We start from the raw sequence: 14,387 nt of genomic DNA, 5'->3' as shown, positions 1-14,387 counted from the left end.
ATTTATTTCATATTCAAATTTCTGTCTTTTCACAGGGATGGTCATAGATTCTGGACTGTGTACATTTTGCTGTTTTGGCTTTGTTTGTTCCTTGCAATTTTGGGTCATTTAGCTGATAGCATTTAAGACCAGGAAACATCACAGCCAATTCATCCTGTTTGGCAGAAGGAGTAGTGTCAACAGTTAAAAGACAATACTTCATTTAACTAAGTGTTTTGGCTGGCATCTCAATATTGCCGGGTTGTCTGGAATCCCAAAATACAGAAAGAATAGCACTAATCAAGGTCTAATGTTACCATTGTCCTTATTTCCAAAAGTATATTTTGATTCCCCAAACAAGAAATGCAAGATAATTAGAAATAGAATGTGAATTCTTCACATGATTATGGCATCCAGTTCCCCTATTTTTCTCCCCATGTGCGTATCCCTGACTTATGCCATGTCTGTTGAACAGCAACAGATTCTCTATTGGTTTTTCCCCACCTAAGTCAAATGGACAGCAGCATATGTAGCCCAGTGGAGTTCAAATCCAGCTCTCAAGAGTCTTGACCAGAAGTCTTGCCCAGCTCTGCTACCTAAGATCTTTTAAATGGAAATCAGATCAGGGGCAATGTATATATAAAGCATATTGTTAACCGCTGAACTATGGTATTTCTGTCTAGGCTAAAAATTAGCAATGCATTTGCATTTTCTCTTTGAGCTTCACAGTAGCAAGGCATGATACAACTGAGAGCAGAAAGTCCATAGCTCCAATAGGAGCAGAGAACTTGGAAAAATTCAGCTGGTGCGGAAGAATGAGCAAGGTCACTGGTGACACAGCTCCATTCCATCTGTGCAGGCACTCTTAGCAGAAGTAATTCAGCAACGTGATATTTTGTAGCTTTATTCATAGGTGTATTGTTCTCCAGGTTTATGGTGTCTTTTTTAAAAAGTAGGTTATTTGCTTGCACTTAGGAAACAAAGCTCCCCCCCTTTTAGTAATACATTACCAGCTCATATAATAGAACATTTTAAAGGCAATCCTCCCTGGCAGCATAGGAACCTTGTTATCATGTCATCTCCAGGGAGCAGTGGGCATTGTCTATTGCCTATAGCGGAAAGTTACTGGTGCTTGATGTGTCTCAAAGATCAGGGGCAGGGCAGTGCAGTGCTACTGAAATACACAACTACAGGTTTTAAAACTGAAGAATTGTTCCAAATTATCAGAGTTGGTTTGAGCACTGTACAGTTAAGTGGAATAAAATCTAAATTTAAAAGCTTAGGGAAAAGTTAAGATATGCAGATTTCAATTATTCACTGTTGTTCAACTTCCCCAAACGATTTCTAGTTGCAAATATGAACTGGGGGGGGGGGCAAAAACCGTACGGTATAATATCACTCTAGAGTTTGACCCAAACAGATTCAGCAAGAAGATTTGATAAAGAATGTAAAAACACATTTGTATGATTGGGAAATTTAATTGGAGCACAACATGATAAAAACACCTTGCATTCAGTCCCATACAAAGCGAAAGGAAGAAGCTAAAAGGAAAGGACAAATATTCTCAAAAAAGGAATGAAAACTAGCTGGATGCAATTACCATAGCAAATAAAACGATCCAGCCTAGTTCATGATAACCAAACTGTAACAGAGAAAAAAGTGAGGCTAGGACGCGATCACACGCACAATTAGCCGTACCATAGGTGCGAATGCCGGGCGGATTAAAATGGCACGATCAGACACAAACATCTGGGGAATGCCCCACACCTGTCGGCAACCTGTTTTGCTCCACCGCACAAGTGGACTAAAAAGACACTGGGGGAAATCTAGTAGTAAATGGGTTGCGACGGGCCACGGACAGAATTTCCCCTGTCTGATCGCTCCAGTGCGCTCTCATGGCATCAGGATGGTCTGATCAGGCCACCCCGACTCCATGGCGTTGTTCCCCCCCCTTCTCAGTATGTGCATCATCACAAACTCCATAGGGAGACCTCAGTGCAGAGATGCGATTCGTTGATTCCTCATATAAGCACATTGGAAACAAACAGCAAAAAAACCCCATGACTCACCCGTGGTTGCATCTGATCACGGAGTGGCGGGCTGTGCTCGCAGCTTCCAAGGACTGTGTGATTGAGCAACTGCGGGTCAAATACCTCTGGAGGAAATAGCCTCACTTCCCCTCTGCTTTATGTCATGTGTGTGACTGCCCCCCTAATCACAGTTTCAAATGCTACGTTACTCACCCTCCTTTTTTGGTTTGGTTTTTTCAACTTCTCAATAATTTATTTATAGTTTTTCTTGTTGACACTCTTAGTAGATAACAAGATATAAACAGTGTAATCGGACAGCATAAGACATGCAATGATTCCATTGTGATTAACACATGGAATTCACTGCCACAGGAGGTGGTGGCGGCTACAAGCATGGATGGTTTCAAGAGGGAATTAGATAAACATATGGAGCAGAGATCCATCAGTGGCTATTAGCCACAAGGTATAGATAGGAACTCTGGGGCAAGTGATACTCTGTATTCTTGGTGCTTGGGGGGGCAACAGTAGGAGAGCTTCTAGTGTCCTGGCCCCACTGATGGACTTCCTGATGGCACCTGGTATTTTTGGCCACTATGTGGCCATTGGCCTGATCCAACATTGGCTTCTCTTATGTTCTTATGTAACATGCAATAGGACAGTATTACAGGATTAGAGAATGATGTGAATAAGGAGAGGTACTATACAGAAAGTGGATAGCAAGGTATAAGTTATAAGACAATGCAATAAAAGCACATGATGCCTATGGGGCACTCTTGGACTGTTCATTTAATTTCTTTTAAAAATGCCCTCTTGAATATTACTGTTTTGCACATTCTGAGGAATGACAGAAGTGTGGGAGTTTTCCTAACCTCCTCGGGGAGGCCATTACACAAGGTGGGAGCCACCACTGAGAATGCAGATGAATGGTCAGTTGCTGATCCTACCCATTTGGCACCTCTGGAGTATCATTCCCACCCACCTTCCAATCTGTCTTTATCTGCCCCCCCATCTTCAACTTTCTCTCCTTCTCTCACCCTGAAAGCTGGGGAAACTCTGGACTAGGGATGGACACAAACTAGGAAAATGGGGGTTTGTGGTTTGTTTGATTACATGAACCACAAACTTTCACAAACTTTCCCATTTCCTGAACCAGTTTGGGGTTCATTTGGTTTGTGAGTTTGGGAGGTGGTAGAACAGCCCCCTCATGAGTTAGAGATGCCAGACTCACACGGAGTCTTAAGCAGGCTCTCCTCCACCCACCCTCCAAGTTTGGTGAAGATTGGATTTTGGATGTCTGAGTTATAGCCCCCCAAAGCAGGTGCCCCAGGAAAGCTCAGCTCTACACTCCCCTTAAATCAGCCATGCAGTAAGCAATTCTTCCTAATTCACTCTCACATGATGACTAACTAATTTCTCTTCCTGCTGCAAAGTGAAAGCAGCTGAGTCAGGGTGTGGTGTGTGTATATATGTGTGTGCTCCCATACAGCAGAATGAGAGCTCCATGATTGGCTCCCAGAGCTGCCAATCAAGCTGTGGACAACTGCTATGGGTGTTTCTAGGGCTCTCCTAGCATTGCCTAGGAATCGAAAGAATCGGCACCAGGCTGTCTGGAGAACGAACTGCTCTAACGCACCAAACGAACCTCCACTGAAAAAAAGCCGGTTCATTTTTGGATTTGAGAACGACGTGACCAAACGAACCAGTTCAAAATGAACCATGAACTGGCCTGGTTGGTGCTCAAACTGTAGTTAGTTTCTTGGTTTGTGCCCATCCCTACTCTGGACCAGTTGCACACTGCCAGCTGTCAGACCTAGGCCCAGTTGCACTCTGAGGTACCCACAAGAACTCATGGGGGCACTTCAATTACCCCCTTATCCCCCTTCATACACTACTTTCTCTTTCCCGGATCCAGGGAACTCCCATATCCCCACCTATCCCTGCTTCCTTTTCTCCTTCCCACCCACCCACCTATCCACCCACCTACCTACCTTTTATCTGCCCCCATCTTAAGCTATATTTATTATTTATTCATTTATATCCCACCTTTCTCCACAATGGTGGCCCAAAGCAGCTCTCATCATTTGCCTCTCTTCCATCTTCACAACAACCCAGCAAGGTAGATTAGGCTGAGTGTGTGTGACTGGCCCAAAGTCACCCAATGAGCTTTCAGAATGGGGATTTGAATCTGAAACTCTAACCTCTATACCATAGTAGCTTTTGTGGAGTGGCTGCTGTTGAACAGTAGCAAGCAGGCAGGCCTTGGTAAGTTATGCAAGTCAGGTGGTAGCAAGTCACCCTGTGGTTGCTGCTGTCCCTGACCCTGATAAGTACTCCCTCAAAGGCCTCAAACAGCCTTGGAAAGGACCCTGCTCTCTCTTTCTGTCTTCTAGTGGCAGAAACCAAGCCTTCAATTGGCAATATTTTTATAGTTGCCTAGCAGTGACCACAGGAGGCAGTTATTTTTTAAAGCTACAGGCACAACTTATATTTTTTTTAACCTTCCCAACTTTTTTTAAAGATTTCAGATTTTTCTCCAAACCTGGGGCTTTTTTCAGGTTGGTAGAAAGAACCTGTCTTGTCTGTTCATGACTCCAACCTCTGGATTTAAGTATTCACAGATGGGGCCACATCAAGAATTAGATATATTGATATTGCATATCACAGAAGATCTCTTGATAGACCTTGAGCCAGATCTCTGGGGATGGTATCGTGTAAAAGTCCAAAATAAATAGAGAATCCATTTGCAGACTCTTCAGTTGACTAACAGAGCAATCCCATCTCTGGAACTTCTGGAATTTTGATTGTACTTAGGAAATGTACTTAGGAAAGGTTCTGCAGACATTATTCATTAGCTATTAATTGCTTGTAGATTTGGATGAAAAATATCCTATACTGTGTATCAGCTTCTGATGGTAACTGTTCTCCGCATATGAATATACATTTCAAGATAATGATTTGCTAATGGACAGCATTGACTTTGGAGCTCAGCACCTGCCAATATCTTCAGTCACATCTTTAAAATATGTATAATATTAACCCACTGATTGTGAGTTGAGAAAGCAATAATTTATTTGAGTCCTAAATATTAAAGTCATGTGATAAATAGAGATACTTTGTACTTCTTAAGGCTGTATTTTACATGTGGTAGATGTTCATGCTACAAAAGCACCAACTCTTTTGTTAACTTGCTGTGTTTGGCCCTTCTCAGCCTCCCTTTGTGCATTCTGCTACATCCTCATTCTTCTTTGTCTTCTGTGATTCTATTTCTAGTTGATCAGTTTGTGCAGATTTGTTTTTGAAATTTGTCCAAAGCTTTATGCCTGTGTTTATGCACACCACTGCTTTCCATACAAGAAGTGTCCAGGGATTCCATGTGAAGTAAATGTGAATGTAATGCTGCCAGTGGTTCTGTTTTTTCCATGAAGCTGTGTATGACGACATCTGTGAAACTTACTGCATTGTGTAGAAGCTGGATTTCACCAAGCGGAGTTCAATCGTTTCAGCTATTTCAGTGACCATAGTGATGTTTTGCACATAGGCTATGAAATTACAAGAAGGATTAAATAAAATTATTTGCATCACACAAATATCACCACTAAATAGAACTATTTCTTTGCCTGCTTTGCACACTCTTCAGCTACTGTCAGTAGAAAGACGGTCCAATTTCTGCCACTGACTACAAATTTGTGAAGATACATGACAGCTCAATATTGCTAAGTCATCCTAAATACATATGCATAGACAAATCCTTTAGCTGAGGCAAACTACCACCAGTGCTTTTCTCTGCAGCTGTTGCCCACACCAATAGTTGATTACATTGAATTTCTGAATGGATTTCAGGTTTTCATTGTAACAAGCTATCAGAGCCATTAAAAAATTATAATGTTGTGAAAAATTTTGTTGTTCTGCATTTTCTAACAAGGAGACATGTTTGTGGTGGAAGAGGGATCTTCAGCATGTATCACTTTACAATACCTCGATGCTTAAAGGCTGAGGATGCTTAAAGGCTGTGGATTTCCTCCCAGTTTTGGCAGGCCCTGCATATGGGTTTGGGCACTCAGGCACACCTGTCCTCGGCCAATCACCTGCAGACCGATGGCCAGACAGAGCAGACCAATGCCACCCTTGAGCAGTACCTCCACTGCTATACCTGTTACCAACAGGACGACTGGGCCACCCTCCTGCCCCTGGCAGAATTCGCTTACAACAATGCCATACAGACCTCTACACAGGTGACCTTGTTTGAAGTGACATATGGCTATCACCCTTAGTTCTTCCCATCCATCCTGCCTCCCACGAACATCTTGGCAGCAGACGCGCATCTACAAGAACCACGACTTGCTGCGAGAGCAGCTCCAAAGAGCCAAGGAGGCTTACAAGACAGCAGCTGACCTGAAATGCCAGGAAGGCCCACCAGTCAAACCCAGAGACTGTGTTTGGCTCTCCACCCACTACCTACGATGGCCTGGCCGCTCGTGCAAATTGGATGCTTGCTATACTGGACCCTATCCAGTTGTGGAGCAAGTCAATCCCATCGCCATCCGGCTTCAATTACCACCCACCCTTCGGATTCACCCATTCTTCCATCGGTCTCTCCTCGTACCGGCTGCACCTCCTGATCCCGCTCGACCCTCACCTCCGCCACCACCACCACCAGTGCAGGTAGATGATGAGAAGGAATATGAAGTCTGCCAGGTCTTAGACTCTCGATTCCTATAGTACCTCATTGACTGGGAAGGGTACAGTCCCGAAGATTGCTCCTGGGAACCCGCAGAAAACCTCCACACCCTGGAATTACTACAGCAGTTCCATGCTGCCTTTCCTGACAAGCCAGACCCTTCTGATGGGGGGGCCTGGGGGGGATACTGTCATGGGCATGGATGAGGATGAGCTGACAGAGTCTGCAGAAACCACAGCTGGCCCTTCTGAAGCAGCAGAGGAGGATAGCTGGCAAGTGTCTGTAACAGCAGTCTTCACACCTGCCCCAGATAAGAAGAAAGAACTGCAAGCTGAAAGTCCTCCTGACTCACCCCCCACGTGTTACTTGTTTAAGGGAGCGACTGTGACAAAACTTAGTAAGCAGATGAAGAGAGGCCAGACTACAAGGGAGACGCTCAGCCAGCCCAGAGTTCTAACAAGATCCTGGCTGATCGTGCAGCTGGCTACTTGCTAGCAGCATTTAACTCCACACCCTTTATGGAAGCAACAAGTCAGCTTCGTGCTGCTAGCATTCAATCTGACTCAGCTCTTGCACCTAGACCTTTGGACCCCCTGGCTTTGGACTTGGCTCTGTGCTCCTGGCTCCTGACCCCGGCTTTGCTTTGGACTGTGTTTGGTTAGTGATTTGGACTTGGTTCTGTGTTTCTGGCTCCTGACCCTGGCTTGGCTTTTTGGACTTTGTACTGTCTTCTTGGCTCCTGACCTTGGCTTGTTCTGGACTCCTTTTGACTGGCACCCCAGCCCGTGACAATGAGGTTGTCAAGTAGCCAGCCAGCCACCTTACACTTCTAAAATACATTTTAAGGCTTGTTTCTGGCTGACATCCATTTAGTATCATTTTGAGCCAGGCAGTGTATTGCACTTATGATATTTAATATGATATTTTATAAAGGGTGTTTATGGTTTTCTAGCTATAAACTGCCCCTCAGTGAGAGGAGGGGTCTGACTGCTAACACATCCACAGCTCTCTGTGAAAAATCCTGTCCCATACTCCAGTTCAGGGGTCTCCAACCTTTTTGAGCCTGTGGGCACCTTGGGGATTTTGACACAGTGTGGTTGGTACTACCACAAAATGACTGTGGCAGGAGGCATAGCCAGCCAGAATAGACTGTCACACTGTAAAGATCCACTCTGGAACCTCTCATTCCTGTCCCAAAATAGTTCTACTACTCCCAGTGGTTGTCATTCCAGTTGGAGGGGGGCTGTCATTCTAGCTCTAGAACACTTCTGTTACTCCCAAGGGCTTTCATGCCACTTGCAGAACACTTCTGCTACTCCCGAGAGCCATCATTCCACTGGGGGACGGGGCTGTCACTCCAGTCCCAGAGCATTAATTCTATTTCTAGGGACCATATTTCCACTCAAGGACCTGTTATTCCAGTCCCAAAGCAGTTTATCTGGGCCTAGAGACATTAATTGAAAATCCACTCCTCATTTTCATTACAACTATTTTGTGCTGTAATGTATTTCAATGGAGCCCATGCAAGTCAATTGTTGCACAATAATATTGTATACATTACATCAAAAGGAAAATTTCTAATAGGTGCAGCTATTAGCCGGATTGCCTCAAATTATTGATGATTTTAGGGGAATTATGATATTACTCAAGGCAATGGGCAAATAAGGGAGCAAGCACCTATGTATACAGGGGTCCCGCTTCTTCCAGACACACCAGAAATAGACTCAAAGGCTGGCTTCAGTATAAAATGGTTTTGTTTACTGAAGATATCTCACAGGCATACAATAATTCAAACACACTCACAATTACACAGAAAATTCGCATTAGCAGGATAATCATTGAGGGGTAATAGTTTACCTGTCCTCGGCGGGATGAAGTGATCCTTAGGAAAAATAAGGGAGACTATGGGGTAATAGGCTCATGTCCTGAACCGGCAGAGATATGTGGAGACTCTGGCTGCGCAACCAAGAATTGTGGAGTTAGGGTGGGTATAGGATAGAGAGAGCAAGAGAGCGAGCATGGCGGGTTGCCCTCTTTTATGGGGTGGCATTGGGGGGGGCTAGGCTGGCCTCATCCCCTGGAGGTGTCCTATTAGTCCGTCCCCAAAAGCAAGCTGATTGGGTTCGGGGGGAAGGGTCTAAAGAAGTGGTCAGTATTGAACTCTAGAAACTCTGGGCAGGGCAGTGGCACCTGGAGGATGATGACTCATTCGGCCATAGTCATTGTCATGGACATTCCTCTATTGTCTCATGGCTGCTGCTTCAGGTAGGTGAGGCTGGGTGGGAAAAGGGAATGTTGCCTGCGGGTAAGGAAGGAAACTCCGCAAGGAGTTTAAATCCTTTGTTTTTAGGTCTTCTGCCTTGGCATAGCATCTGTCTGGCTTTCAGTGCTTCATGTGGCTAGGGAGCTGGTCCATCTTACAGCAGGTAAGAGGGTAGGTAACCTCTGGAACCATAGGCACATCATCTCACAGGAAGGCTTCCTTCTTCTCTGTGTGTGTGTGTGTGTCTGTAACTGGCATCAATTTTGGATCATCACACAATTCAGTCCCTTTTGCACACTACTCACATAGTCCACGTTTTATCACTTATGAAACTATAAGTCCATAAGAGCGCTATAAGCACCTTGCAGGGCAACAAAGACCAGCAGATCCAGTGTCACTGTGGCAGTGCAAACCCAACAGGACTAAGGTCAAGCCAGAGAATCTCTGTACTAGAAACTGAAGGGGGGCATTTTTACAAGCCCAGCAAAAATAGTGCAATCAAAGAGATGCAATGCTGGCTCAACAGAATTCATGTCTAGCACTGAATCAAACTCCAAGCGGGGGTGGTGGTGGATTTTGCAGGCTCTGTGCAAGAAAATAGGAAGGGAACTCAAGCTGGCAAAGGAGGAAAAAACAACGCTTGACACTTATGAGCAGCCAGGAAGCCAATAGAAACTGGAGACACAGAGAAGAAAAAATGAAACAATCCAAGGCTGGAGAATTCTACCCACCTTGTTGCTTTGAAATTCTTCCCCTTTGTTGCCTTGGAGTTTTGTAAACCGTTTAATTGAGCATGCCACTCTGTCTGGAAATCTATCCATTCACAAACTGCTACAAAGAGCACCAAAGTTCATGAAATGTTTGTGTCCAGTGCCCTTCCACAAACATCACTTCATGAACCATGAACTGCTCAAAATTCATGATGAACTTTACTTCATGAGCCAATTCATACCCATCCCTACTGCCACAGCTAAGGCTAGCAATGTTTGCATTTAGGGATAACCCAGGGCAGATTTACTCAGCAGTATGTTCTATGTCATGCCGTGGGCTGCACTCCCAGGAAGGAGTTCCTAGGAAAGCTGCCTATGTTAACCAAAGGGATGCTGGCAGCAACAGACCTTGCCAGGGCATCCCCTCCTCTGCAGGTGGGGGGCCACAGGAAGCACAACGGCAGTGTGGGGTGACTAGCCTCCCCACTCCATGGAACACCAATGACGCCTATTGGGTAGCAGGTCTGGAGCTCCTTGGAGCAGCTCCGAGAGCAGGATCAGATACTTTTACAATGCAAGTCCACACAGGGGATGGATAAGTGTTATTTGGATGTCTATGGCATATGCCTCAGGGGCATCCCTGCATGTGGGGACCTAATCTGCAGTAGAGGAGGGAACTGCAGACCCCACCAGGACTCCATAGGCATGACTCAGTCAGTCGCATCTGCCTTGCCATTGGTCAGGACTTGACTCATCATTGCCCATGTAAATTTGGCATCTGTGCAGACAGCAATTCAGCAGGGAGAAAGAGACTTGTGCCCAATATATAATGGGCTGACTGCAGTGACCAGCATGGATCCCACACTCTGCCATTGTGCTGTCGTCTCACTAGTTCTAGCCCAGCTCCTGTATGGTCCTGAGCTGCTCGGCCTTGCTGACACACTCATAGGCATGCTGTGATAGGGATGGCTCACCCTGTTTCCCCAAGGCTTTTTGGTGCAGCTGGCAAAGGCACAGGGGCGCATACTGGACAGAGAGAGTTGGCAACCCCATTCATCAGACCCCATCATGATTTAAATGAAGATCTCAATGTTGAAGTGAAGTCTGCAGAGCTCTACAGCTGTGTGGTTTGTTTGGGCAGCTAAGACTTGCTCCCTAGCCCCTTCTCAGATGAGGAGCAGGCTGGAGGGTGATCTGAGAGAAGATATGTATGCTCTTGCAATGGGGAATGGGCCAGTCTCTGGATCTCCCACTCCCCCACAACACTGCTGGCATCTGACAGAGGGTGGCAGCAGTACCCAGGGTGGAAAGGGTGCTGGGGCACATAGGAGAGGAAGGCTGTGATGCGACATTTGCATGTGGGAAGGAGGTGGTATGAAACAGCAAGTCTGCTAAAATGATGAATGCATGGGGTGGCCCATCAGCAGAGCCCTCCCATCCATCACAATGCTGTTTGTGGGCAAAAAGTCGGCTTGCATGGTGGGAGTGTCTCAGAGCTTTCCTTGTGCAAAAATCAAACTAGGGACGTGGCCATGCTATATCAGTACCATTCCACTGGGCCATGCCTGTCTTTACAGTGTTCTCTGCTTGCCTCCATATGACCAGTGATGATGTCACGTCTTCTGGGGAATGCCTAATGCCTTGTGCTGTTCCTCTTTTGTCTGCATTTGGTTGGCTCGGTGGTTAGGGTGCTGATCCTGAGCATGAGAGACATGGGTTTGAGTTTTGCCTCTGTCTTAATGGAATGTTGGAAGGGGAGTTAAACAGCTGATCAACTGCATCATTGGCTGAAGAGCGGGCTTTGAGGGAGGGAGGTCCTGATTAGGCAGGGGGTTCAGTTGGGACTTTAGTGAATTCACAGATAGGCAGGGTTTGGGTACTGTTCCTCTCAAAAGCAGTTAAAAGTTTTTTTAAAGAGTATATCTACTGTAGCATTTATGACTCCAAACCTCTCAAATATTCCAAACTGTAAATATGTGCACTCTTCAGACGCAGTTCACTGTCACGTTGTTAAGCTGATCAGTTAAATAAACTTATTTGTTTCATTCTATGTGTCTCCAGTGAACAATATAAGCACTAAAATAAACAGAGGGAACAGATAAACAAAGATAAGCTATCCTGGTCAATAATAAATCTGACTTGGGAAGCTTTGTCTAGTCAAAGAATATACCTTTGCCTCACATCTAAACATCATGGCACAGGTGCATGAAAGAGCATGAATGGTGAAGTATAACACCTGGTTCAGCCTGAGGAACACACACACACATGTATAAAATAAATAAATAAAAAGGCTGGAAGAAAAAGGGTGTGTGGGGTGAACTATGGGGAGTGGTGGAATAGTCTTTATTGGGGGTTCTTATGTGCTGCCCTGATTTCTGCAGCCCCCATGCCTGGCAAAATGGAACTCAGCCATGAGTTAATTATTAATTATTAGAGATGACATGAGTTTTGCTGCAAGAAAGTTTGAGAGTGGAATTTACTATGCTCAATGGTTATAAAATGTGGTGAGTCAATCCCCTATTTCCATTGTTTGCTTGTTTGCTCAGCAAACATCTCAAACTGTTTGAGAGGCAGTTTGTGGTTGTGGCTCTGTTACCTGTACTAACATGTCATGTTGCCTTATTTTGCACATGCACAGAACAGCAATATTACCCTACTAGTACACATCAATATTTTGCATGCGTTTTGTCCTTGCATAGTTATCAATTGTATACTTGTATTTATGAAACCTACAAGTTTTAAGGTAAATTTAAATATATATATTTGCAACTGTTGCTGTGGCAACCACTAAGCAAGTGGTTGGGGATGGAATATAACAGTAGGTGTTTAAATCTAAACAACTGACACGGTGGGAAATTACAACTCCTATAGTCCTTTGCAAAATCATACACATATGAAAACCTTGCTGAGCAGTACATAACTGCACGCTAACAACAGTAGCACAGTGTAAAGTATAAAATATTTGTTGTAATGATTCCTTGTTTTTGTGTGTGTGTCTCTTTAAAAGTTTGGTGCATGGCTGTGGTAGATAGACTAGAGTGGTTGAGAGAGGCAAGTGTGGTATGATTGGTGGCCTTCTTTGACCTTTAATTTTTCCCAGCATCAGGGTCTTTGGTTTAGAGCAGCATATATGAGCAGCTATAATCAGCAATCATTAATGGAAAGAGCAAAAGATAGGATCTACTTTAATATTACTTTAGATGTTCACGGTAGATTCAGATTCAATTGCAGAGTAAAGAAGTGTGCCTATGGGGCAGCATCATCAAGCTGTAAGAGACAATGTGCTTGTGAGAAAGCTGATCATGTTTATACGAGCATGTGCAGTGCTTGATGAGAAGCCATCGAGCAAATGTCAATGAGTGGTTTGGCAAGATCTTGGTATGATATCTCATTGGTAATTTTGTGAGTTGTGAGCAAATCGAACTCAAACATCCCTTATAATTATCAGTAGTAAACACCCAGATATATAAGTTCTATATACTGAAGGGTGGGCCTGCATGTACGGTTCTTAGCTGCTGTAACTTCCTAAATGAAATTATGTGAAAAGAAATAAAATGTGGAAAGAAATAAAATAAAACTCATGCTGGTTTAATTTCAAAGCAAAAGAAATTTCACCTGGGGATATTCTGCACTGGGTTGCAGAATGCCTGAAGATGAATTCAAGCTTGAGTGCTTCTTAATATTATGCATTACTGGTACATCTCAATTACAAATCTTTGCATGCATGTTTGAGCTGAAAAAGCACATTTAAATCTTCAATTGGTGAGTGACCAATAACTGGAATTAGGTCTTAAAGAAAACCGTATTGCATCAATTTCTATGAGAAGTTTGAACAGAGTAATCTACTGGTGATTTGTATTTTAGCCCAGGCTAGCCTGATCTCGTCAGGCAACCCTGGCAGAAACCTCAAAGCTGTGGGTGTGCACATGGCTTTATAGGAATGCATGTCCAAGGAAGGTAAGACCTATGTTTGAAATCTACAATATCAGTTGAAGTTCTTGTAGAAGACTTTGCCTTCTTTGACTAGATTTTGATACGAACGATCTACTGGACAGTGGTACCCCAATGGGGCTGTTGGAAGAGACCATCATAACCACTCTAGACCATCTTGATATTGAAAGCACTTTATTGTTGTTAGTAGTGTTGTTGCTTATGATTTTATTGTTTTATTGGATTTTATGTATGGGCTTTCGCCCCTTGTAAGCCGCCCTGAGCCCGCTTGCGGGGAGGGTGGGGTAAAAATACCTAAATAAATAAATAAAATAAATAAGGGGGATTGGGGGATTTTTTTTCTATTGGAAAAGGGGTTGGGGGGATACAGACAGTTCAGTGCAGAAATGACCCAAGTCATATATCCAAATAGGTCTAAAGGGAGGTTCACACAATGCTGTTGTTGCTATTAGACGTAATATGGAAAAATCAAATGCCTTATGTATTATGAGTGTCTGCATTCAGTGCTTCAAAAACGTGCCTCAACTGTCATTCAACCTAATGACATTCATACTTTATTCTAACATGCATGTTAATAGAAAAATGTGAAATAACTCTAAAATGTTTTTGAACATGCCTTTAAATCTTTTAAAATGCATGCACACTGCAAATATGAGAAAAATGTACTTCTAATGCATCCAGACCTTAACTGACAGGTGTGAACGCCATCAAAATGGTTTGGGATCACTGATACGAGCTCCTGTTCCCAGTGTGTGTGTGTGTGTATGTGTTTTTTT

At 44.1% G+C, this 14,387-nt stretch overlaps 1 pseudogene; it reads left to right on the top strand.

Annotated features, from left to right (window-relative positions):
* LOC107121323 overlaps positions 1–14,387 on the top strand; it is a 175,270-nt pseudogene that overhangs the window by 39,008 nt on the left and 121,875 nt on the right.

The sequence above is a fragment of the Gekko japonicus genome, unplaced genomic scaffold, assembly GCF_001447785.1.
Source record: "Gekko japonicus isolate JY-2015 unplaced genomic scaffold, Gekko_japonicus_V1.1 scaffold1929, whole genome shotgun sequence".
Classification (NCBI taxonomy): Eukaryota; Metazoa; Chordata; class Lepidosauria; order Squamata; family Gekkonidae; genus Gekko; species Gekko japonicus.
Note: the sequence above shows the minus strand (reverse complement) of the source record. Positions and strands in the feature narration are given on the sequence as shown.